Source organism: Cheilinus undulatus, linkage group 24 (assembly GCF_018320785.1).
Source record: "Cheilinus undulatus linkage group 24, ASM1832078v1, whole genome shotgun sequence".
In the NCBI taxonomy this organism is placed as follows: Eukaryota; Metazoa; Chordata; class Actinopteri; order Labriformes; family Labridae; genus Cheilinus; species Cheilinus undulatus.
This window is the reverse complement of record NC_054888.1, coordinates 10,260,750-10,287,520: the sequence shown is the minus strand read 5'-3', so window position 1 is coordinate 10,287,520 and position 26,771 is coordinate 10,260,750. Positions and strand designations below refer to the sequence as shown.

The 26,771-nt window shown below is 38.9% G+C and overlaps 1 protein-coding gene across 2 annotated transcripts in view; it reads left to right on the top strand.

Moving 5' to 3' along the window:
• The first annotated feature begins 1,602 nt into the window (after positions 1–1,602).
• nlgn4xa (neuroligin 4 X-linked a) overlaps positions 1,603–26,771 on the top strand; it is a 175,805-nt gene continuing 150,636 nt past the window's right edge. For both annotated transcript variants that reach the window (XM_041781976.1, XM_041781975.1), the window contains exon 1: positions 1,603–1,923. The gene's annotated coding sequence lies outside the window, so the exon portion shown is untranslated. The remainder of the gene's footprint in view (positions 1,924–26,771) is intronic.

Here is a 26,771-nt window from a genome sequence, read left to right as displayed (position 1 = left end):
AAAATTTGTTAAAAGTGACAAAAATGGGCCAAACATGGTAAAAATGTAAATAAAGTGGCAAAAATGGTGAAAGACAGTCAAAAATCTTGGAAACATTAGTCAAAAGGTGCTAAAAAGTGGCACAATTAGGTATAAAAAAAGGTGAATAAAGTGTCAAAAATGGTGAAAAACGGTGAAAAATTTTGGAAAAATAGGTGAAAAGTTGCTAAAAAGTGGCACGAATAAAAATAAAAAAAGGTGAATAAAGTGGTGAAAAACGGTTAAAAATGATGGAAAAATTGGTGAAAAGGCGCTTAAAAGTGGCACAATTAGAAATAAAAAAGATGAATAAAATGATGAAAAATGTTGGAAAAAATGGTGAAAAGGTGCTAAAAAGCGGCACAAATATAAAAAAAAGGTAACTAAAGTAGTGAAAAACGGTTAAAAATGTTGGAAAAAATGGTGAAAAGGTGCTAAAAAGTGGCACAAATAAAAATAAAAAAAAGGTGACTAAAGTAGTGAAAAGTGGTTAAAATGTTGGAAAAAATGGTGAAAAGGTCCTAAAAAGTGGCACAAATGAAAATAAAAAAAGGTGACTAAAGTAGTGAAAAACGGTTAAAAATGTTGGAAAAATTGGTGAAAAGGTGCTTAAAAGTGGCACAATTAGAAATAAAAAAGGTGAATAAAGTGTTGAAAAAAAGTGTAATAAATGTTGGAAAAACAGGTGAAAAGGAGCTAGAAAGTGGCACAAATAAAAATAAAAAAAGTGAATAAAGTGGTGAAAAACGGTTAAAAATGTTGGAAAGACTGGTGAAAAGGTGCTAAAAAGTGGCATGAATAAAAATGTCAACATCAGACCCGTTATTAGCTTAAAGCACTTTTCAACTCCAAAATACGGTAACTGTTAGCCAGGATGCTAGCACCAATGCTACTGATACAACACATTTCCAGTGATATCAGTAAATCAGATCAGGGAGGGCCCATCCTCTAGGTATTTCAGGGGCCAGGACAATTCTGTGGGCATGCTGGGTCCTAAGTAATAGATTAGTCTAAATGTTCTTACTTTCAAAATAAAAGCAGGTCTATATTGAAACAGGAAGTTAAAAAATGAAACCGTTTTAAATGCAAAAAAATGTTGGAATTTGAGTCGGAGGTAAATCACGATAGGCCATCACACACAAAATCGGAGCATAAGGTGGATCAGGGGCCCACAGCTGTTTCTGCCCTGGGGCCCTGTAGAGTGTTAATCCGGCCCTGCTTCAGCGACATATTCCTCTTCTGTCCTATCAACAGGCGTTTCATCCAAAAATAGCCAAGTTTCTTTGCATCATCTCGCTGCTGTAGAGTCTTTCTCACGCTCTGCTGTGAGGAGGACCCCTGGGAGTCCCCGGGGTCCCGGTCTGAGCAGCAGCCGGTGCCAGAGCTGCCACAACACAACGGCTGGTTAGAGGTGATGGAGAGAATGCGGCAATCCATTGGCTGCAGGCTTAGTAAATTTGAGGCAGTGTAGTCCAATAGAGAGAGAGAGAGAGAGAGAGAGAGGGAGAGAGAGAGAGAGAGAGCACGCGCTGCTGTCTCTCTAATCTTGTCCTCGGAACACTCTCACTCTCTCCATGAGAGCAATTAGATTCAGCAACGCTCCCGTTGCCTCTGCAATGACTCATTGAAACGTCTTGTGCGCTGATAAAGCCGCATCTCTATTTTCCCGCACCACACACACACACACACGCACACCCTCACGCACGCACACACGCACGCAAAACACACGCACACAGACCGTCTAGTTGGGCTGCCTTCGGGACTGCTGCGCTGACTCTGACTTTGGATTTGCGGGAGCGGGAGGCTGGACGTGGACTTTATTGTGGTTTTTTTTTTTAAATTTCCTTCCGTGGGCTGATTTGTGGACTTACACGGCGGAGGGAGACGCTGCAGGTTCGGGCTGAGGTGAGTGACATGTCGGGCTTTTGCCTCCAGCAGGAACACAGACTCAAATTTAGGAGGATTTCTGTGCGTTTTCCTGCGCTCCTCTGGACGCTCCATCACATCCTGAAACATTTGGTCCCCACATCAGCTGGTTCTCCCATCTTGTTGGATTTTTCCAACAAGATCTTGCGTGGAAAATTTGGGGAAAATGGGCTAAATTTGGATGCTTTATGGAGAAAACCCCGCAGCAGCAGAGGCTCATTCTTGCGCACTTTCCCCAGACTCCAGCTGATCATTTAAAGCCTCAATGATGGCAGAATCATGTTAAATCTGAACATGCACCACATATTGCATGGATTCAAAGCATCCGCATGCAAAACCATCCATCCTTGCAGGTGTGAATCAGTGTTGGAGCGTGTTTTCCTGCGCAGACTGTGACCAAACTCGGTGCAACAGCTCGGTTAAGTTTAATGCGACATCGTGTGCAGCACGAAGCGCCCCCCCCCCAACAAGGCAAAGCATTTAAAGCCCGTTTCACACCCTTGTTGGTGCACAACTCGTTAGTGTGTAAATGAGTCGCAGAAGAGAGAGAAATCAGCCGGCATCTCCAGAAAACGGAGCTCTGTGTGCGCGCGTCTCCATCCGAGCAGCCACAAGATGGTGGTGTGGATATCTGGATGTTTGCAGGGAAATGGGGTGAAAGACTGGGGCTGCTGCTAGGGCTGGGGAATAACGCGAGATTTTAACATGTAATGGTGCATTTTAGGACGAGATAAGGGAGAGAAAATGCTACATCCATGTTCATTAAGGGAAAGCTTCTTAAAGCGTCACGTGGCTGATGGTGAATGTGATGCTGAATTGATTTGAAACAAAGATGTCAGGCTCACTAAAACAGCTCTTAATAGTAAGAATCACTTACACTGAAATGTTTTTGACCACTAGATTTCAAAGTCGATGCCAAACCTTGGCACAAATGCGATGCACACCATCCCTACAGCTTTTTTTTTTTTGCAGACGACTACACCGCTTCTGCTGTGTTTAGCATGCATGCAGCTTGACTTCCGGGTCGAAGACTAGTGTGTAAACTGTGAGGCATGCTGGGAAAATCTAGTCCGGTTCAAGACTGGTTGAGGTGTTAAAATGGAAGAAAAAACACATCTCCAGCTGCGTTACCAAAGTGTGCTTTGGCCTATTGACCTCCAAAATCCATGATCGTTAACATGTTTGCATGGATTAAAAGTCACATTTTCGTCATGCTCAGTGGCGTGCACAGACTTTTTTAAGGGCAGGGGTGAGAAGAAAAACAAAAAGGGCACACACAGCGCGTTCTCGCCACTGAAGAGGGCACTAAGTTTCGCGATATAGACATGTTTATATGTTATACATATGGCACATTATATCGCCTTAAAACAGACTTAAGTAGACAGACTACTCAAGTTAGTGTGTAGTGCAGATCAGCATCCACAAGAACTGTGAAGATTCAACGTTGGACTGTGAAGAACACACAGAAACAAATAAATAAATCCTTAGGGGGTCTGGGGTCTTCCCCACCCAAGAGGGCACTTTAGCGCGTTTTTCAACAATCGTGCCTCAAGGGAGGGTGACTGCCCCCCCTTTGCACTCCACTGGTCATGCTTACACTATAAATGAAACCTAATCAGAGATATGGTAGTCATATGCCTAGTTGTGACAGCCAGCTGATCCTAATTAGCCCCTCCCAGCTCTCACAGCCAATCACAACGGCGTATTTAAATACGACGTGCTTCTCTCTAGGCTTAAGCACCACACTGCTGCTCCTGGTGGCTAAAGCCTGATTTATGCTTCTGCGTCACATCTATGGCGTAGGTACGCCGTCAGCGCGGCGCCGCCGTTGACCACTCGAAGTTCTGCGTCGAGGGAATGCATTGCTCTGCAATTCACCGCCATGCTGCTAGGGGGATGTGGCTGTATGTGTGTGTGCGTGGTTTCACATCCAAATCCTTGTTTAGCTTCCGGTCATGGCGACCGAGGTGGAGCGGGTGTAATTGGAGTTGGAGCTCATCGATATTGATGAACAAATTCTTTTGTTGTAAATGTTGAAGTGCAGGCGACAGGGAAGACGTTTGCAGAGGTGGTCTGTACGACCACTAAACGAGTCAAGGCTGAGAACGGGTGAATTAACCACACTGATTCGCCCATTGAGGGACCTGGATGCCGTTTTGAGTGGACCTTGTGGTCCACGTCGCCGTAACACGTAGTTAAGATTTTTTGGAGGTGCGCGTCAGGCTACGGCATCTGCGTCGACGCAGAGGGCTAGGTGTAGCTACGCCATCGACGCGACCCAGAAGCATAACTCAGGCTTAAGATTGACCTCCTCCACCCCAGCCTCCTCCTTTATCCTCCTGAGACCTGAGCTTTTGTTTGCAATGCATTTTTATTTTGTCCCACTTATTTGGGATAATTTGGACCCAATAAGTTCACAAGTTCAGCCTATACTCTGAACAGGAATTCATTTAGACTAAAATGAAGTTCAAAACATCTTAAGGAAACTAGCTAAAATATCTGCGAAAAGTTCTGAAAAACATATTTCTTTAAAGTTTGGTGGAAAAATCACCACTAAATTTCTTTGAATAATCCTCAAATGTTCCAATAAAACTTTATCATGAACTCTAAATTTTAATTTAAAAAAATACCCCAAATATTTGATTTACATTCCTGAAAAATTCTCAAAACAAATTCACCAAAATGTACAAATATATTCCCCAAAATTCCATGAAAAATGATGGAAAATTCCCCCAAATATCCCTTCCCACTTCATAATCAAATTCCCAAAATTAAACAAAACAAATATCCCAAGTTTCCATGAACATACCTAAAAATTTTGAAGCAAATTATTCCCAAATACAGCAAATAAAATTTCCTAATACATTTTCAAAATTAGCACAAAAATTACTGAAAATTGAAAAAAGACAATCCTCAGAACATGGAAAAATAAATCCAAGTTTTTGGGTGTAATACTGAAAATTTTAAACACTTCCAATTAAGCTTTCAAAATACACAAAGATCTCCCAAATTTTACTTAGAAATTCTTGAAAATTTCCAAGATATAATCCCAAAATTCACAAAAAATGGATAGCAAATTCTCCCAGTATTTCAAATGAAGAACTTTAACTTCAGTGGACAGTGCAATTTAAAAAAAAATTCTGGTAGTAGACATTAATAGTAATGTAATTTTGTCTGAAAGCCAGGATATAATGTCCTCATATTTGTAAGCAGGGTCTTAGGAGGTTATAGCATAAAACTCGTTGTACCTTCATATTCATGCTACTATGGATTTCTTTTTAACTAATTTTATTGTCTTCATTATGCATTGCCATAAATGTGTCTATCCATATGAGGGTTCCTGCCATGCACTCCTTCAAGGCCGCCCATAAGAGGGGATAAAGGGGAGCGCTTTCTGGAGCCCAGCTAAACTGGGGTCCATAGAGGTCAGCAAAATCATGGGCCATCGTACATTTAAGCTGTGATAACCATATTTAGTTTATAACCTGAATAATAACCACTCTTATCAAAGAAACATAACGTGAATTTCATGTATTTATGCCGTAGTAAAATACAGCATTTTCAAAAAACATAAACCTCTTTTTATTAAAAACAGAATTATCTGTAATGTTAACAATGTGGATGGGTGCTCTGATTTAATAGGAATGTAATGTCAGGTCATGATGTGCACAAATGCCAGGATGCCAGAAAATGTAATAGAAGAAAATGAGACGACTTAAAAAATGGAGAAAAATTATGGTTTAAAAATGGATTAAAACAGGAAAATGATGGAATAAATGGGTTAAAAGTGGCACAAAAATGGCAAAAAGTAGCAAAAATGGTTGACAAGTGGCAAGAAAACAGTGCCAAAGTAGGTTAAAAAAGATGGCAAAATGGGTTCAAATTGACAAAAATGGGCAAAAAATGCAAAAAAAAAAAAAAAAAAAAAAAAAAAAGTGGCAAGAAATGGATGAAAACTGGCAAAATGGGTTAAATGCAGCAAAACTGGCAAAAATGGACAAAGCAGCAAAATGGGTTCAAACTGACAAAAATGGGCAAAAATGAGAAAAAAGTGGCAAGGAATGGGAAGAAAATGGATAAATTGGTGAAAAGCCGAAAAAATGGACAAAAAATGGCAAAAAGAAGCTAAAGTTAGTTGCAAAAGAAGTTGCAGAAATAAACAAAAAAAGGGGCAAACTGTGTTTTAAAAACTGACAGAAACAGTTAAAAAGGGGGCAAACGGGATAAATATGGTAAAAGGTTTTTTAAAAAAAGTGGAAAAAAATGGGCGAAAAGCAGTAAAAAGTAGAAAAAATTAGACAAAAAAGCAGCAATGTGCACAAAAGGTTGCAAAAAGATGTTGCATAAATGGGCAAATAAAGAAAAGAAAGGTTAAAAAAATAAGCAAACATGGTTTAAAGGTGGTTAAAACAGGGAGTTGAGCCAGAAGGCAGAACTCAAGATACCGGTAGATCTGTGCTCTAACTTCACCTGTGGTCATGAGCTCTGGGTAATGACCAAGCGGCTGAGATGAGATTCTTCAGGAGGGTGGCTGTGCTCAGCCTCAGAGATAGGGAGAGGAACTCAGAATGCCACCTGGCCACCTGCTGGTGGAGGTCTTCCAGGTGTGTCCAGCAGGAAGGACACATATCTGGATGGATTACATATCTCATCTGGCATGGGAATGCCTTAGAGTCCGGACGGGCTGGAAAATCTCTCTGGGGGAGAGGGATGTCAGGATGGACATACTCAGCCTGCTGCCACCGTTACAGGAACCTGGATAAGTGGAGGAAAATGGATCCATGGATGGATATTTCTTGAGGGTCTTATCTCAGGGGGTTAGAGTTAGGGTAACAAAGAGGGCCTCTTCACAGGCTCTCTGTCTCCTGGCTATTCTGGCCATCTCCTGTGGGACCTGTGCAGTAAGTTCTTTAAATGCCAAGAAAACGTCACCCAAGTTAGGGTTAGGGTTAGGCATGGATGACATTATTGGAACAGGTTAGGATTAGGCATTGAGGATATTATTGTACAGGTTAGGGTTCGGGTTGCTACTGTGGTATCAAACATTTTTCAGTATGGAAAATTCATCAGTCAGCCATTCATCAGAAATGGTATCAGGTTAGGATTTTTGGTCCTAATTTCCCAGCCCTATGTTGGTGGATTCAGTCTGAATGCAGTCATGGAAATCACTGCAGTAGATGTATTCTTCCTGCTTCCTCCATACTAGTTGCAATGCTATCTAAACCTCCATCACATACTTTACCCACCTTCCATATCTTACTTGTTGCCATTCAGCTAAACAGTCTCTAGGCATTATTTTTGCTCCTTATTTCCCAGCCCTACCCTGGTGGTCGTGGCTGTGTCTGAGTGTGGTTGATACATGATTTTTTACACCTCCACCGCCGCTAATTCTGTGATTTTCAGCTTGTATTCACGCCGGGTGGCATTCACACTCCCTTTGCAGAGGAGCTGCAGCGTCCCCACACGCCGCTGCTGCTGCTGCTTGCTGCTCCAACATGGGATGTGACCTTGTGTGTGTGTTGTCATGCACACACCTGCCGCAAGATTAAATGATCATGTTTGGAGTGGATTTAAAGAGAATAAGGCTTACGCAGGAGGGCAGAGAGGCCAAAAGTCGTTTAAATCCGCCCCTGTCTTTGCAGAAAAGCTTTATTTGTGTGTGTGTTCGTGCTCCACAAGGTGTTGGTGCAGTCTACTTTTGCATTTCAGGTTGGATTTTATGTAGTTTAATGGGTCATAAATGGTAATGATTGGGTCTATGGGGGATGTATGGTGGCCATCAAGGTCAAATGCAAAAACATTTTACTGATGCATAATTTTTTCATTAAAACCAGGGCTGTCAGTGTTTATGTGTTAATCCCAGAGCCATTAAGGTTTCAATTTAACGCATTAAATGTTTAAAGTGGCGTCAGTCACATGACATTTTAGCTGGTGTAGCAGGCTAGCAGCTGTATGGTACTGTGTGCATCTTCCTGCCCTCACAGTGATGTAAAATAAGTCCACCACTGCTCCTCTGAATGAACTCAGCTCAGTGGGCAAGTCAAAAGTCCTCTGCACACCCTGCCAAACATTTACCTCTTTCACTCTTTATTTTACTTCTCTTACTTTTCCATCCATTGTAAGTTCTTGTGTCCCATAATCACGCTCATATCATTACCTATTAAAACATCCTAATTTTCCTGTCAAAGTAAAAGCAAGTATTTATTAAAACAGGATGTAAAGGGCTCTAAGGTTATGATGGTACATACTGGAAGCCACTGAGTCATTTTGTACGTGCACTCCTGCATATTTCTTCATGTGTAACAGTGTATTTGACAGAATAAGCTCATTGAATCCATCTCCTGGTGCTGGGTCATGTGTTTCAGACCTCAATTGTGTATTAGTAAAGCACTGGTATCAGTAATAAACCTGAAAGTCCATTCATTCATTATCTATCCTGCTCAGGAGGCTGGAACCAGTCTGAGCTGATTGGGTGGATCTAAAAGTCAGCCTCATAAAATACACGTCTTTGACTTAGCTAATTCAGTAAAAACAAAACAAAACAAAACAAAACAAAACAAAAAAAAAACAAAAAAAAAAAAACACCAGGAAGAATTTATGAAACATGAACTTAAAAAGTGTTTTGTAGAAATTAATAATAAATAATAAATAAATAATATTAAACTATCTAATGAATCAAAATTTTATGAAACAGAACAATATTTCAGGAATTCTAGAACAATTTCCCAAATACAAAAAAATATCTTAGGAAATGCAAAATAATAATAATAATAATAATAATAATAATAATAAAAAACAATAAATAAAAATTTAATAAAAATAAAAACATAAATAAATAAAAATAAAAATTAAAAATAAAATAAAATAAAATAAAGCAACATCTCCAAAAGCTTTGAGTTAAACACAAGTAATTTCCAATAACTGCAAAATGGATGAAATAAATGGAAAAAGTTTTGAAAATGCCCTGAAAAACTGAAACCTAAAAAACATCCAGACACATAAATAATTAGTTGAATGCAAGAAATGAAATATAAAAAAATTACAAATATCGGTAAGATGCAAAAACAGTTTTCTTAATACAAAAATATTTTAAGATTGCCAAAAAATGGAAAAGAAATAGAAAAAATAAAAATAAAAAATCTGCCCCAAAACAAAAATATCTCATTAAAATTCTTAGTTTTTGGGAAAAAAAAAACCCTAAACAGAATTTGAAAAATAATTTATAAATCCCCCCCCAAAATAAGAATTCTTTAAATTCCTTAAATTAAGATTAAAAAAAAATAGTAAGATATTACACAAAATCATTTTTAATACATAGCAAAAAAACTTTTCCAGGAAACCCAAACACGCACAATAAAAAAGAAAATAAATAAATAGAAAAAAATGATATTTATAATAATAAAAAATGTTAAAGCAGAAGAATTTTTTGAAATTTGAGAAAAAAACAGTCTCAGACTATTAGCAACATAAAAAAGTAGACATTTCACAAAAATGCAAAAAAAAAAAAAAAAAAAAATTCTAAACCATAAAACCTTTATGAAACACAAATGTATTGTGATGCAAACCCTTTTCTTAATGCAAAAACATTTATCAGAAACACAAAAATCTTTAATTAAATGCAAAAATATAAAAATTTTTTTTCCAAAAAATGTTTTGTTTTTAATTGTTAAAACTTTATTCATTTTATTAATTTGTCTATTTTTAAAAAAATATATTTATATTTGACCCTTGATTTAATGTTTTTGCAGTTCATTTAAAGTAAATTTGTTCAGTTAATTTATTTGCAGTTGACCTTTAGGGCCACCGTAGAAATCTGTAGTTACAATGTTTAATTTCTTAATGATTCTCTTCTTACATTTATTCTACTTTGAAAAAGGCTTCCATTCTTTACCCTCTCCAGCAGTTGGATAAAAAATGGGCATGTGCAAAGGCCACCTCAGAGCACCTGTACGAGGCGATATTTGAAGATTAGTCCAGCTGAGATGTTGTGTGGCAGAGATTGAGAGAGTCGTACATGTCCTGCTTTATTAATCTGCGTGTTATTGTGTTTTAAAAAAGTCCTTCCATCCCTCCTCTTTCAATCATTCCTCCTCTCCTGAGATGGTTTTCCAATTTCCACAAAACTGCTTTGGCACATTCAGGTCATTCAAAAAATGAGAAGTTGAATCTCTCCAACATGCTCACATCACGCTCCATAATCCACTCATCCTGCACGTTTGAAATCATATCAATGATTCCTGGAAAAAAATGAAAACATGTCAGGGGACAAAAGCAGGAAATTGGTTTTATTGTTTTTTTTTTTGTTTGTTTTTTTTTTTTTTTTCCAGAGAGAGCGTTGAGGACTGCTGAGCTTTCAAACATGCTCTCACGGTTTATTTTAAATCTTATTAAACTCATACTGACCCAAATCTAATCTCCTGCCCTCGCTGAACGTGCAAAATGATAATCTGGAGTAAAATGTGGCCAAATCTGCAGCTTTAATGCTTCATGGTGCCATGCAGTTACTCCCATTATGTCATCTCATCCTCTGCAGGCCTCCATCATGTGTGACATTAACATATTTATGTGGCAGGTTGGGATGAGGCGCTGATATCAGCGCACGCATGACTCACGGGGAGCAGCAGCTCCTGTTGTGTAACATGTTTCCCCATCATGGGCCCTAATTTATGGATTAGGAGGGATTCGTTAGAAATGACTGTTTCATGTTCAGCCCCAAGCTCAAAAATGTTGGGGTGCTGGAAAAAGAAAAAAACGAATCAATGATAACTGGAAAATATAAGCTCGTTTGGATGTTTAATAGCAGCAACACATCTCAGAAAAGTAGGGACAGGGCCATATTTACCATTGTGTAGCATCCCCTCTCGAAGGAGACCCACAGCCTTGTCCTTCGTTTTTTCCCTTTATTATAGCAAGGGTGTTGGGGGCATTAGAGAGATATTCCTGCTGTTGCCATGGTGATTTAAGACCCTGTCTGACAGATTAAAAAGTAAACTGACACGCCGGATTGAGTGTTCCAAATATCCATTGCCTCAATGTATTTCACGTTTATCTGGGAAAGCTCCCGTAGAAAGTGTTTGGGAAGGGTTTCGAAAGGTGATTGGTGGAACGTCCTGTCTGGCCAATCAGAGCAACAAGAGAGAATGACATTGGGCGCATTCAATACTTTTGAGCTGATAGGCTACTGCTGGCGTAGATTGTTAATGGCGGAGCTTCTTTTTGAATGAAATTGATGCCAAGGTTGGTAAGGAGACTTGCAAAAGCGTCTTCTCTACCAAGACAAGCTTTCAGTGTGGCTTTTTGCTCTTTTTTGATGAAGAAATGTGGTCCAGTTCCGACTAAACTGCTGCTTTCCTACAGCTACATCCGAGCTAATAGCTAAGCAGCAGCCATGGCGAACTGATGCCGAAGCAGACCAGGAGAAGAGCGGAAACATTTTCCCGGCCATGAAAAGCTTTTAGTGTTGTTTTTATTCTTTACTTGATACGGAAAAGTGGTGAAGTTCAGGTAAAATAGACGCTACTCGAGAGACGTATCCGAGATAACCACCGCACTGGAGGCAGCCACTGCGAACAGCTTTGTGTACAACTAAACCCCGCCCATAGCTACAGCCTTGTTCTCCTCAAATGAAGCAGATTGGTCTGAACGGTGCTCGGTTTGGCTCAAACATTGTGGATTGGAGCTTTTCAAGATGACAGAGATGGAGTCTGGCAGATCCATCTGCTCTGCAAAGTTAGGAAGAAAGACCCCAAAGTTGAGGATTCTGCTCGTGGATCTGCTCTCACTGTGGGAGTGTCTGGAGACATATGACCAAAGTACCAAACATGCCAGGAATCCATCCGACCAGTCGGGAGTAGCTTGTTAGACTGTAGTCGGATCACGGTTGGCCGTCATAAGCCCCTGTACACAGCATGACAAATAACACCAGGTGGCGCCAGTGTTCATTTTAACGTCTTTTTTTAAATGTAATTTCAGCCTTAGTCTTTAGGTGAAATGCCTTTTAAATTTAGTCACATATTAGTCATTTCTACCCTTTATAGTTGTAGTCTAGTTTTAGCAGAGGAAACCTTAAAAATATTTTGGTCTAGTTTTAGTCCATAAAAAGTCCTGACATGTGTTGGTATGTTCTGTGCAACCTGCCAAATATGGGGTCCCTTCTTTCTACAGATCAAAATAACAATAGAAATATCATGAATTTTGAATGTCTGACAAAACTTAACTTACAGTTAAGGGTAGTTTTAGTCATCTTGAGAAAATCTCAACTCACTTTTAGTTAGTTTTAGTCCTCAAAGATATATTTTTGGCTAGTCTTAAGCCCTTTTCACACCGCCGCGTGGCAACTCACCACCTCCAGTCATTATAATGAGGGACGGGCGACAGACGGGAAGCAGTTTTAACAGTGGAGGTAGGACCCAGAAGCGGTTGTTGCCCACGTGAACGCGCACAGATTTTGCCCTGCTGCTCGGAGTTCTGCGTGTTGAACTTTCTGGTGGCAGCCGCCTGGCAGCAGCCAATCACTTCGAAGGAGGGAGAGAACCCGGAAATAGCAGGCTTCACGGGTCTAAGCAAACAACGGAGGAGCTCATAATGTTGGTGTATCCTGAATATCCTGAGCTCTACAACACGGCTCTACCGCCGTACAAAGACAACCAGAAGAAAAAGTGGTTGTTTTATTGTACATTATACATGTTAATATACAGAGATTGTGAGGTACTCTATGTGTTTTTTTGGGGGGGGTTGTGATGGGCTTGTGGGCGGGCTCTGCTGTGACGTTCACCAAAGCACGTCTACGTCATTGCCGCCTCGCCGGTGTGTAACCGGGTTTAGTCTAGTCTTTCTCATGGAATAAAGACTGTCGAACATTTTTAGTCATAGTTTCTGTCGACGAAATTAGCTCTGGTCAGCACGACTTCCAAGTGAAAATGTGTGGCTGAATCGGATGAAATTCCCACAGTGTATGCCTGGCTTAAAAAGCTTCCTTCAGACTGTTATTGACTAGTTGACAGTTGTTTTTCATTAGTACCACTCACTTTACAGGCCTTTTGTTGCCCCGTCTCAACTTTTTTGAGATATGTTGCTGCAAGCAATTCAAAACAAGCTTGTATTTTAATAAAATCAGCTATTGTCTCGGTTTCAACATCTGATATGTGTTTTATTTTCTATTGTGAATAAAATATGACAACCATTGCATTCCGTTTTACATTTAACATGGCCCCCCGACTTTTTTGGAACTTTGGTTGTAAATGCTCATTTAAATTAGATTTTTTAAAATCTATCGCTCTATCTTGGGACATCAAAGTGAATTTTCCAGCAAGAAAAACATACATGTCATAACATGAAACAGGAAGTAAACTTGAATGCATGCACGACCTTCCAAGGCTTTTTCTATGGGTTTTAATGTGCCATTAAGGAATCAGTGTTTGATCCTGATAGTAACCCAGTTTTGGACAACCGGCTTAGAGTGAGTGAAATTTTCCAAAGCATCATTTTCCTAAAAACATATTTCATCTCACTTGTAAATGCCTGTAAAAAGCATCGACTTGTCAGTGGTGTAGGAATATCCACATCTTAGATATGCAGTTATACTTAATGTATCAGAGCTCTTCAGAGATGCAGCAGAGGCTCTTCTATCCTGATGTCTAAACATCGTCATTGTACATGTGTCATATACAGCATGTGTATAAACAGCCATGACAGGCTGAGTGTGACTGATGAGTGTTAGCAGAGCGAAGGAGGGATTAATGTTCTCTCAGGCGTCCTGCTTTGTGTCAATCACACTCTTATTCCTCTGCTGTGTGCGTGCTGCAGAAGGAAAATGGAGGTGAAATGAGTGTAACAGATGTGTTAACAAACTGTTTAATCACACCGGATATTACACATGGAAATTAGATGAATGTCAGGGACTTGGGAGGATCTTTCATCTACATTTATAAGAAAACTATCAGGCTCAGTGTTTTAGAAAGCATGGTACAGTTAGCTTTATCAGTAGGCCTTGGCCAGTGCTCCTTTGACTCGGTTATGTTGTGGAACTCAAAGGAAACAGTCTACGCTGCTGGGGGTCAGTTCTCCTGGGCCTCCACCCTTACCTGCAAGCTGGTCTCCATTGCGCCTGAGCCCAACTGGGCCCCGTGGATTGTAGTCCATCCACCAGACTCTCGCCGTCATGGCTCCAGGGGGCACCCTGGTGTCCCTATTCTGGTGACTCCTGACTGTCGGTTCTGACTCATTGGGGCTGTGTTGTGTTGCTCTTTGTCTGGCTTTTTGTCGGGACCAATTTGCCTCGGGAGACCCGACAACATAGCTCCTGAGGACTCACAAACCCCTCACCACGATAAGGTGGCCATTCTCAGAGGGGCCCAGTCTGGCTAAGTCCAAGTGTGAGGCCAGAAAACAGTAGATTGCAACGTCCAGGTGGGGAGTGAGTTTTTGCCCCAAGTGAAGGACTTTAAGTATCTTGGGGTCTTGCTCACAAGTGAGGGTTGATTGAAAGGCAGATTGGAGCAGCATCAGCGGTTTTGTGGGCGCTGTACTGTACTGCTGTGGTGAAGAGGGAGCTGAGCCAAAAAACAAAGCTTTTAATTTACACGTCAATTTTTGTCTTAACTCTCATCTAAGGCCATGAGCTCTGGTTAATGACCGAAAGAATGAGATCGTGCGTTCCAGCAGTCAAAATGAGATTCTTCAGGAGGGTGTCTGGGCTTAGCCTTGGAGATAGGGTGAGGAGCTCGAACATCCTGAAGGATCTCGAAGTGGAGCTGTTGCTCGTTCACGTCCAGAGGCGCCAATTGAGGTGGCTTGGGAATCTGATTAGTACGCCTTCTGGTCGCCTTCCTGTGGAGGTCTTCCTGGCACGTCCAACTGGGAGGAGAACCCTGGGCAAACCCAGAACTCAGTGAGAGAATTATAGATCCCATGGGGCCTGGTAGAGTTTCTGAGTCCCTCAGGAGGAACTGGAAAACGTTGCCAGGGAAAGGGACTCATGGGTTGACTTGGCCTGTTGCCATCGCGACCCAACCTCAGATAAGTGGAAGAAGATGTATGGATAGATAATGTGGAACTTTGGCTCTTTTTGACTCACCGAAGAGCAAAAAATGTTCAAACCTGTAAATATAGAAGAAATCAGATTGGTGTTTTGGTGACTGTGTAAGCTGGTGACTTTCAGCTGAGTGCGTCCATGGCTGTGTTAGCTTTTTATAATGTACATTTTCATTCAATGGACAACTGATGACTATTTTTTGATACTACGATGGAAATTAATGTCAATCGCAATGTCAACATCTTTATACTTTATCAGCTGAAAGTCACCAGATAACACGGTCACTCAATGAAGTGAAACATCATGCAGATAATGTGTTTTGATGCTGGTCACGAGTCGCGTCAGCTGATTCTAAATGATGTTTATCATATTAGTTTTGAGCTCAGAATTATCACCTTATGTACTGTTGCCATGTTTGTAGTTTACATCTCACACATGAAGGCCTTGTACAGCTGGTTTTCTTAAGATAATGACAATTCCTTGAGAAATTACTACTTTTTTATGCCATTTAAGGAAAAAGAATCGAAATAAAATGCCACAGTAGATGGAAGGCAAGTCACTGGTTAATCAGTATTCCTGGCTGCCATTACACCATGAAGACAAAAGAACATTCCAAGCAAGTCAGAGAAAATGTTTCTGGAAAGAAAAAGTAAGGGGATGGATAAAAAAAAAATCAAAGGCTTCAACCTAAGCCTCGAATGAATTCAAGTATATATTGTGCCTCAGTGATGCAGCATGGGAGACACGCTTGTATTTGATTTAATTACTGTTTGCGTGATGGATCGGGAGCCTTCAGGTCCCCCGAGGGTCTGGGGCTGCTGCCCACTTTGGCCATTTGGTCATCAAGCCTCTCTGCCAAGAATATAATTACGAGGGATAAACACTAAATCCTTTAAATATTTATTTCTGGCTCTAAAAGTTGTAAAATGACTGACTCCATAAATGATGAAGAGGTTCTCAGATAAGCTGCCTCGGTCACGAGAGCCTCAAAAGTGCGGAAAGTTCAGGAAGTGTTGTTTTGTATGGGATTGTCAGCAGAAAGAAAAACAACAATTCAGGGTGTATTTATCCGTTAAATGCAGAAGTTAAGCTCGCCGCAGGTGTTTCCTTGTGTTGAACGATTGTGAAAGTGAAATAAACTCTCATTAACAGCGTCTCCTTTCAGTGTTGTTAGAATATAAAATAATAAATCTTCATGTTTCCCCTTCAGCTTGTCCTCAGTGTACTGACATTTCTGCACATTTGCATATTAATGAGGAAACCCCCTTTAAACGCTTTGAGCTCACATTAATAATACAAGTGTAAAAACATAAGCATGTTAAAGGATTGTCCTTATTTTTAGAGCGCAGGTCTATTTTTGGAGGGTTTTAGGTATAAAAGACTGAAAGCTTTAACATATTTGATGTCGACAGTGGCTGGAACGTTATCTTTGATGAAATAGGCGCAGCGTAATCTTGGAACCATTTAAAATCCATCCAGCATGAAGGAGGATTGTTGATGCATATGGCAGTGATTCAAAAATAATAGAGAGCAGAATTTAACTGGTAGCATCAGAAGCAGACAATTACCAAAACAATTGTTTAATAATCCAGATGTTAAAAAGTATCCTCCTTTAATCAGTGTAATTAAGTAGAATAACTTGGGCATAAGAAAATATAAATATATAGTAAACAATATATGAAAAAAAAAAAACATTTTCTGCAACAAAAACTCCTTGACGCAACTCCAAAGGGCAACCGTTGTGGACACTTTATCACATTTTGTTCACTTAGAGTTGTCCACAGGTTGGCACTTGTGACAACTCCTGTCTATTGAGTGGGAGCTCTAGAGGACATTTTATCTTTTTTTTTTTTTTTTTCAATTCTACCAAATAGTGCACTTCATCACAGTTGGTTAACTCAGAAGTCACCCCAGATGGCACCTTATCAAGTTTCGTAAACTAAAAGTCTATCAAACAGGGCACTTTATCAAATTATGTCTATATAGAGGCTACTGTAGACGGCACTTTATTACATTTTGTCTACTTAGAGGCTACTCTGGAGGATACTTTATCTAATTTTGTCTACTTAGAGGCTACTGTACAGGGCACTTTATTACATTTTGTCTAGTTAGAGGCTACTCTGGAGGACACTTTATTTAATTTTGTCCACTTGCATGCTACTGTAGAAGGCACTTTATCACATTATATCTACTTAGAGGCTACTATAGAGGGCAATTCATCACATTATGTCTACTTAGAGGCAATTGTAGAGGGCACTTTATCGCACTTTGTCCACTTTAGAGGCTACTAAATCACATTTTGTCCTCTTAGACTCAACCTGAGGTGGCATTTCATCACTTTTTTGTCCACTTAGATGCTACTTTAGAGGGCACTTTATCACATTTTTCTACTTAGAGGATACTCTAGAGGGCACTTCATCTCATTTTGTTTACTAAGAGGTTAATTTAGAGGGCAGTTTTTCACACTTTGTCCAGTTAGACACTACTCTAGAGGGCACTTGTTACAATTTGTCCATTTAGACACTACTTTATAGGGCACTTTTTCACTTTTTTCCAGATTGGAGCCTACTTTAAATGACATTCTATCACACTCTGCCCACGTAGACACTACTTTAAAGGCCATTTATCACATTTTGCCTCCCTATAGGGCAATTTATCACATTTTATCCACTTTTAGGCTACTTTAGAGGGCACTTTATCACACTTTGTCCACTTAAAAGTAAGCACTTTATCGCACTTTGTACACTTAGACACTACTTTGGATGGCATTTCATCACACTTTGTTCACTTAGACATTACCTCAGATGGCACTTTATTACATTTTATCTAGTTTGAATTTACCCTTGAGGGCACTTAATCAAACTTTGTCTTAGAGACTACTTTAGAGGGCACCTCATCACATTGTATCCATGTTATGGCACTTTAACTTGTTCTGATTGGCCCCCTAGAGGCCTCTTTATCACCATCAAATCCACCAGACAGTGCACTTCATCACAGTTGGTTCAGCCAGAAACACCCTAGATGGCACTTTATCACGTTTCATTAATCAAAAGGCCTCAAAAGAGGGCAGTTTATCAGATTTTGTCTACTAATGGGCCATCATTGAGGACACTTAATCACACTGTGTCCTCTTAGAAGCAACCTAGACGGCACTTTATCATGTTTTGTCCACTTAAAGGTAACCATAGAGTGCACTTGACCACATATTGTTTGGTAAGAGGCTCACCTGGAGGGCCTTTTACACCTTTATCTTCTGAGATGCCTCCATTGAGGGCACTTTATCACATTTACACTCTCCAGTGCCACCCAAGAGTACATCAGGTCCATGTCTACTTCCTGTGTCACAGAGATGATGGTGTTATTTTCTACTTCCTGTTTAGTGTATATTGCCTTATTAGTTTTTTTCTTTGTCTGCGAGCAGACGATGAAATTTACCACTCTGCAGAATCTCGGTCTGAATGCAGCTGTGCTTCACACATTAACACCTCGCTCATCGTTCACTCAGGTTGTGTCTTCCTGAATGCATTGGCGATAAATTGACACACTGTTGGCTGTTTGTAATAATGGGGCGTTTCATGATAAAGCGTCCTTCAGACGGCGTGGGGTGAATGCAGAGCTCGCTCAGTGCCTCTCTTGGACAGACGCTGGCTGGAGATTGTGAACATTGTTCTCTCTCTTAATGATTAGAGCAGATAAGTCTTATGAATATCAATGAAGGCGCCCGCTGTCATTTGCATTTCAATCATAATGAAATGATCCCGTCACAGAAAGCCCGTCCTCCTCGCTGTGAAATGTCACGGGCGCTTTGGACCACTGCAGATGGTAATTAGCTCTGCAGAGCCTCTATATATACTGTACATGATACATGGAACATAATGGCGTTTATTCATCAGCATAGAGACGCTGCTGAAGCATAGAAACAGGAGAATGAAGTCATATGTTTACAAAAAGAGAGTCATAAGGGACCTTAGGTTCTAACCCTACCCTACCTTAAATATTCTAGATAAATGTCAAATTTCAAGATTAAAGCCTCCCAACTTTCCTTTTTTCCACCTGTACCTCATTCCCTAATTCCCTACTTCAGCCCCATTTGTACAACACTCCTTTGCCACTTACTCTGCCCCCTTATTTTCTCCTTTCCTCCTTGTTTCCCCTCTTATATGTCCCTTTATGTCATCTTATTTACTCCTTTCTTCCATACTCCCCCCTTTTCCCTCTTATTCCCTCCTTCCCCATCCTATTCCCATCCTATATCCTCCTTCTTCCATCCTTATTCCCCTCTAAACCCCCTTTTAACATCTTATTCCCACCTTTTCCACCCTGTTCCCATCTTATGTCCCCCTTCTTCCTTCCTTAATCCCCTCTTACCCCCTTATTCCCCCTTAATCCCTCGCTTCCCCCTCTTATTCCCATATTTTTCCCTTCTTCCCCCCTTATCCCCCCATTCCCATCCTGTCTTTCCTTATTCCTGTATTTTTCTCCTCTTATTCCCTCCTATTCCCCTCCCATCCCCCTTTAATCCTTCCTTCACTCCTTGTCCCCTTGTCCCCTTATCCCTCCTTACTCAACCTTATTTCTTCTTATTCCCCTTAATTCCCCTCTTATTTCCTCATGATCTCCCAATTCCCCCATTTATTTTCCCCTTGTTCCTCCTTTATCCACCCTATTCCCAACTTATGTCCCTCTTATTCCCTCCTTCCCTTCTTATTCCCCCTCATTCCTGTCTGATTTCCCCCTTTGTCCAGTCGTATTTCCTCCTTGTTCTCCTCTTCTTTACCCTTATTCCGGCATTTTTCCCTCCCAATTTCCTTCTCATTTTCCCTTATTCCCTTTCCTTCCTTTTCCCCTTTATTTTCCTCCTTGCTTCTTTGCCCTTTCCATCCCCCTTATTCCGTACTTATTTAACCTTATCCCCCTTAATTCCTCCTTGTCTCTTCTTATTCCCCTCTTCTTTGCTCCCACGTTATTCCCCTTTTTTCCACTTTTCCTCTTAATTTCCTTTATTGCCTTTCCCTATCCCCCCTTGTTGCCTCTTTGCCACCTAGCTCCCTTACATCCCCCCTTATTCCCTCCTTGTTCAACCTTACTTCTTCTTGTGACCAACTCCCATCCTGATGAAGATGATGTCCGTCTGACGTTCTATCTGAAGGTTTATGATTTCTATAAATGTAGAGGATGAGTTTTTCAGCATCAGGCTGAGACAAACGAACCAAAGCGTTCTTTAAATGTCAGCGGAGCTTGGACGTTGACTCTCTGAAATCACTTCACAGTCAGCTTAATCGATAGCCGAGCCGCTCCACCCCACAGCTGCTGACACTGAGGAGACGCTCTGTTAACAACGTGCTCATCTGTGACGTGGAGGACTCGCAGAGTTTGTCTCTTTAGTTTCTACAACCAAACTGAGTTTACTCACAATTAAAGAGGAATATAACTCAGTTATTCCACTTTCTACATTAGCCTGATGCTGACCAATAGGAGCGCACACAGCTGTATTTAGGTGTGAATATTAATGAAGTTCATTTTCAAGATTAAGCCGATGTTAGGTGTTTTTATCTTCACAAAGTTCTTGAATTCAAACCTGACATATTCTTTGATATGATATTGGTTTAAAAAAAAATCTCCCTATGTGGCCATAAAATTCAGATAAATGTGGTGAATTTACAAAAGTAAAGTGGACTATCTACAAAAATAAAGTTCTAACTGATAACAGCCACACAATTATGATCCTAAAGTTATACATTTCACATTAATGCCATAAATTCAAGAGATTAAAGTTATAAATCTTAAACAATAGAATCGTAAATGTTTGATATAAAAGTAATAAGAGAAGAAAGTTGTTATACTATAAAATCAAAGTCATAAAGTAGTCGTTGACGTAGGCCTCAAAAATGTGAAAGTTGTTTTATTCACATAAAAAAAAATTTCAAAAAATGTTATTGTTCTTTTAAGATGAAGGTCTTTTATGGTCTTAAGATTAAAGTAATACATTTTATAAATTAAAGCTGTAAGATTTTAAAAATAAAGTTGGACAATCTCAGAATTTCAGTTATATATTTTGAAAATTAAAGTTTACATTTTCCAGAATAGAAGTAATGCATTTCCAGAATTAAAGTTGTAAATCTGAAATTTTCAGAAACCAAGTTATCAATTTTTCAGAGTTTAAGTGAGATTCAAATTTTTGGAATTAAAGTAATTTGATTTGTGAACACAGTCATAAATCTTCAGAACTAAATTTGGAAATTTTCAGAAAATAGGGTTCATTTATATTTTTGCTTGCTCAGAAAAAGGGTAGCTAAGTGTTTATTTTTAAAATTTAAGCTTCACATTCTTGAATACAATTTTATGTTTTCAGAATCAAAATAAATTCATACATTTTCTGAATTCAAGTTGTACATTTTAAAAAAGTTTTCATTATTCAGAATTAAAGTATTACAATCTTAAAAAAATAGAATTAAACTTTTACTTTTTCAAATGAATTATTAAATTTTTGAAATCAAAGTAATAAAACTTAAAAGATAAAATTAAAATATTTTCAGAATTAAAGTTGTATATTTATAAAAGTTTTAGTTATTCAGAATTGAAGTGATTCAATTTTCAGATTAAAGGTTGTAAATTTAGAGAATTTATGTGGTATGTTTTGAAAATTAAAGTTTAACATTTTGAGACTAAAAAATGTACATTTTTAGGATTTAAATCAGACATTTTCAGAATTTAAGTTATACTTTTTTTTTTTTTAGATAAAAGCTGTCATTGTTTAGATTTTAAGTTATTTGTTCTTTAAAATTAGTACTTCTTCATGATTAAAGCAATTCAATTTCCGACATAAATTTTCAGAATTAAGTTTGTAAATTTTCATCAGTGACGTTGTACATTTTTTAATACTCAGAATAAGGGACACTACATTTTTAAAACATAATTTTCATAATTTAATTTAAAATCTGTCAGAATTTTAGTGGTTTATTTTTAGAAATTAAGTTGTAATTTTTTAAAATAAAGTTATACATTTTCAAAATCAAAGTTATGGGAATTTCCGAATGAAAGTTGCACATTTTTAGAATTGAACTTTTATATTATGAAAACTAAAGTTTAACATTTTCACAATAAAAGTACAACACATTTTCAGAATTAAAATTGTCCGTATTTAAAGCTGTTAATTTTAAACACTGAGTTGTAAATTTTTGTGAAGAAAGTTTTTTTTTCAAATTTCAGAGATTGAATAAATAGATTTATGAATTTAAAGTTGTCTAAGATTTTTTTTAAAAAACTGAATTAAATTAATACAATTTAGAAATTTAAGATTATTTTTTAAAACGTCAAGATTAAGTCATACGTTTAAAGAGCAGAAAGTCATGAGCAAAAAAGTAGTAAATTCTGAGACTGTAACTTTTTTTTTTAAACTGAGGTTGATTTTCTGAACGTATTGAACATGAGTCATCACTTGTATTGCTGCTGGTCTGTCAGCTGAGACAGGACAAGACTTTTTCTGCGTAGTACAGGAAGAAAAAAACAAAAAATCAACAAGTCTGATCCAGCCTTTAGTTCATCATGTCCCAGGGTTGAAGTCTGCAGATCCGGCAGAACAGGATGTTTAAAGTGGAGTTTTTGTGTGAGAGAGAGTCGATGATGTTGCAAACACGAGTGCATCTGTTTTGGGCCCTTAAATATCTTTGCACCGTGGTCCAGCACAGGTATGCTTCTCTGCAGGATTGAGGGAAACTTTTGCAGAGCGAGCTCGCCTTCTGCACAAGATCTGTCAGAGTTGCTGATCTGATCATCAGACCAGCTCTCTTCCTGCAGAATTCATGCACATATGTCTGTCTGACTCCTCCAGAGCCCCTTCAAATGTCAGCCTGAGTCATTCCAAATATGAGAAAAGTTTGACTGCAAAAAGCAGAAACAAAAACATCTCAGTGAGCTACTCCTGCTCTGAGAATCTGAATCTTTATTGACTGGTATTTGGACACCACATTTGCGGAGTAAAGAGTGTGTATGGAGCATATATTTGTGCCGCAGTGTAAACGGAGCTGTGCAAACATGCACTGGAGTATAGATTTAAGCATTCTGATGGGCACAAACAATGAAATCCTGCAGCTTTACAGTGAAATTTGAGCTGTTTGTCGTCGACCGCGGGCCAAATATTAAAAATGGAACATGGCCATGTGTGCTGGCTGACTTTCACTTTCCTGTTTTTATATAATTTGCACAAAAAAGGTCAAATTTTCTTTTTCAACAGGCCTCCATCCCCTCCAGATGAGCTTTGACGGCTGCAGGGCCGCTTCTCGGGCTAAATTAAAGACGGGAGCAAGAGTCACAGAAATTTAAGCTGCTGTTTTCCTCCAAATATAGTTTCAAGTGCTTGTTTTTTTTTTTTTTTGCTCTCATAAAAAACACTTTCTCTTCTTTCAGCTCCACAGCCTTGTTAGAGAAGCGGAAACTATCTGACACTTTTCCTCCATTTCTGCCAGTTGTCACTGATTGTTACCGTGGAAACGCCGCTGCTAGCTCGGAGATGAGCCTCAGGGCATGATGGGAAACTTTTTCAGATAAAAGGGTAATTTCTCCCAATTTTAGAAAAGAACATATTGTTCTCTAAGTACTCTGGTTGGATATTGAATTCTGTATCTGAAAGTTAAAGCTGTTTTTTTTCATTTTAAATGAGTTTGTCAGCGTTGTCTGACTCCGCCACACTCAAACAGCTCTATAGGTGCCTTTAAATACTTCATTTCTGCCGCTTTCACAAGAAATAGTTTTGTTTTAGATAAAAGTTTGGCTTTTTTATGTAGTTTACAGAAATGTTACTCAAAAAGGAGGGAAGATTCATGTCTAGGGGACTACTTTTTGTGGTGGATTAACCCATAACGCGCTGATTAACAACTGGCAGCTGAAGGCCATATAAGACCCCCCAAAGCTTCCTGTCCGGGCCCCAGAAGATCATTAAATCTAGAAAAGGGGGAAAAGCAGATGATGTTTTAGCTGTTAAATCCATCTTGTAAAACAATTAATGCTGAAATCATTTTACAATGACTTAACATTTGATCTGATTTTACAGAAATTCACTCGTCAGCCATTATTAGTCAATATTTTAAAAAACTGGTTAAGTCTGGCAAAAATCTGAAAAAATGACCACATAAAGTGCTGAAAAGGGTTAGAGAGTGGAAAATGGCTGATAAGTGTCAAAATGGGTGGTGGAGTAGTAAAAAGGGACAAAAAATGGCAGGAGAAGTGGTGAAAAGAGGTTAAAATGTTGCGTAAAAATTGATAAAAGAGAAAAAAGGGACAAAAAGTTTTTTTTAAAAATGGGCTAAAATGAGCACAAACGATGCAAAAAATAAAAAAAGTAATGAAAAGGGGTTAAGATGTGTCAAAAATGGATAAGAGTGGCACAAAGGGGATAAAACATGCAGGGAAAGTGGTTTAAAAGGTGTTAAAGAATGGCAAAAGTTGGGTCAAAGAGGCAACAATGGGCAAAAACTATAAAAAATGATTAAAAGTTGCAAAAATATAGCAAAATTAGCTTGGCAAAGTAGTGTAAGGTGGTTAAAAAGTTCTAGAAAAGGTATAAAACATGAAGGAAAAGTGGTTTTAAAGGGGTCAAAGAGGCAACATCTGTCAAAAAGTATCAAAAATGGGCTAAAAGTGGCATAAGTATAGCAAAAATAACTTGGCAAAGTAGTGAAAAGCGGTTAAAGAGTGGTCCACAGGGGCAATAATTGGCAGGAAAGTTGCAAAAAGGGTTTAAAGGAAGAAAAATGATCAAAAATGTGCTGAGACTGGCAGAACTGTTGCAAAAAATGTGAAAAGGGGTGAAAAGGGGTTAGACAGTGGCAAAAATGGGAAATAAGTGTCAAAATGGGTGGTGGAGTGGCAAAAAAGGACAAAAAATGGCAGGAAAAGTGGCAAAAAGAGATCAAAATGTTTAACAGTTGTCAGATAATGGGGTCAACTATGAAAAATGGGTTAAAAGTGGCAAAAACAGATGAAAAGTGGCAAAAAATGATGAAAGAGTGGCACAAGATGATGAAACATGCATGAAAAGTGGTTAAAAAAGGGTTTAACAATGACAAAAATTGGGTAAAGAGGCAAGAAGGAGCAAAAAGTATCAGAAGTTTATCAGAAAAAAAAAAATTGGCAAAAATAGCCTGGCAAAGTAGTGAAAAGCGGTTAAAAAGTGGCACACAGGGGCAACAATTGGCAGGAAAGTTGCAAGGAGGGGATAAAGAGTGGCAAAGGGGTTGAAAAGTGGCAAAAATTGTTTTGAATTGGCAAAAATGATTAAAAAATGGGTTAAGAGTGGCAAAAAAAAAAAAAATCAGAAATAGGCAAATAACAGTAAAAAGGAGTTAAAATGTAGCACACAGGGGCAATTATAGGCATGACAATTGCGAATGGGTTAACATTTCCAAAATATAGCAAAAATAACATGGCAAAGTAGTAAAAAGCACAAAGTCGATAAAACGTAGGAAAAGTGGTTTTAAAGGGGTTAAAGAATGGCAACAAAATTGGTAAAAGAGGCAAAAACAGGGCAAAATATATCAGAAATGGGTTAAAAGATGTAAAAATATAATAAAGATAGCCTGGCAAAGTAGTGAAAAGCAGTTAAAAAGTGGCACACAGGGACACATTGGCAGGAAAGTTGCAAGAGGGATTAAGGAATGGCAAAATGGGTTAAAAAAAGTGGCAAAAATGGATGGAGTGGCACAAAGGAGATAGAACATGCAGGGAAAGTGATTTAAAAGGGGTTAAAGATTGGCAGAAATTAGGTTAAAGAGGCAAAAAAGGGGCAAAAAAGTACCAGAAATGGGTTAAAAGATGTAAAAATATAGCAAAAATAGCCTGACAAAGTAGAGAGAAGTGGTTAAAGAGTGGCACAATGGGGGTTAAAACATGTAGGAAAAGGGATTTAAGGGGTTAAAGAATAGGGGGCGCCAAGGAAAAACGGTTGGGAAACACTGCTGTACAGGACTGGCACTGGTAATTTTTTCAAAATTTTCAGCATTTTGTAATTTTGGTTTACAGGGAGGGGGTTCTTACATCCCTGACTTATACTGTTCAATCACCTTTTCTCTGAGTTGCTTAGGGTGTTCTTTTGTCTTCACGGTGTAATGGTAGCCAGGAATACTGTCTATATACTGCCTAATAACTCTGAGACTACTAGCACCAGCTGGCTGGACCTCTGTTGAATTTGGTCAGTTTATGCAGTGACTTATTTTGACTTACATATTTTTATTTAATTGACATTGATTTGCAGATTTTTTTTTTTTTTTTACATTTTTGGGTAAAAAAAAACAAAAAACAAAACCAAATTATGTTGATCATGATTGATTTATAAAATCAATTAACATCCAAGGGAGTGAATACTTTTATTTCGGCGCTCTATATTTCCACACCAACACAACACAGGGAGAAAAAGGAGGGATATACACAGCAGACACCGTATCTCCTTAAGGATGAAGATCCAGATCCAAACATCTGGATTGTGGCTCTGACAGTCAGGAGAGAGAGGCAGAGACGGGTCCTGGGACGGCAGATGGTCTAAAACCGAGTGAAGGAGAGCAGGAAGGAGAAACTACAGGGAGAGAGAGAGGGAGGTAGACACAGCTGTTAGAGTAGGATCAAAACAAACAGAGATGGTGGAGAAGTTTATTCTCATACAAAGACTCCAGATGTTTGAAGGTTTGATATCAGCGTCTGTCTGCTGAGAGACGACAGCTCTCAGTCCGCGCATGCTGGCTGAATCAATCTGCCGCAGCAATTCCAAATCTCCTCATCCCTATCAGTCATTTAGGCGTCAGAC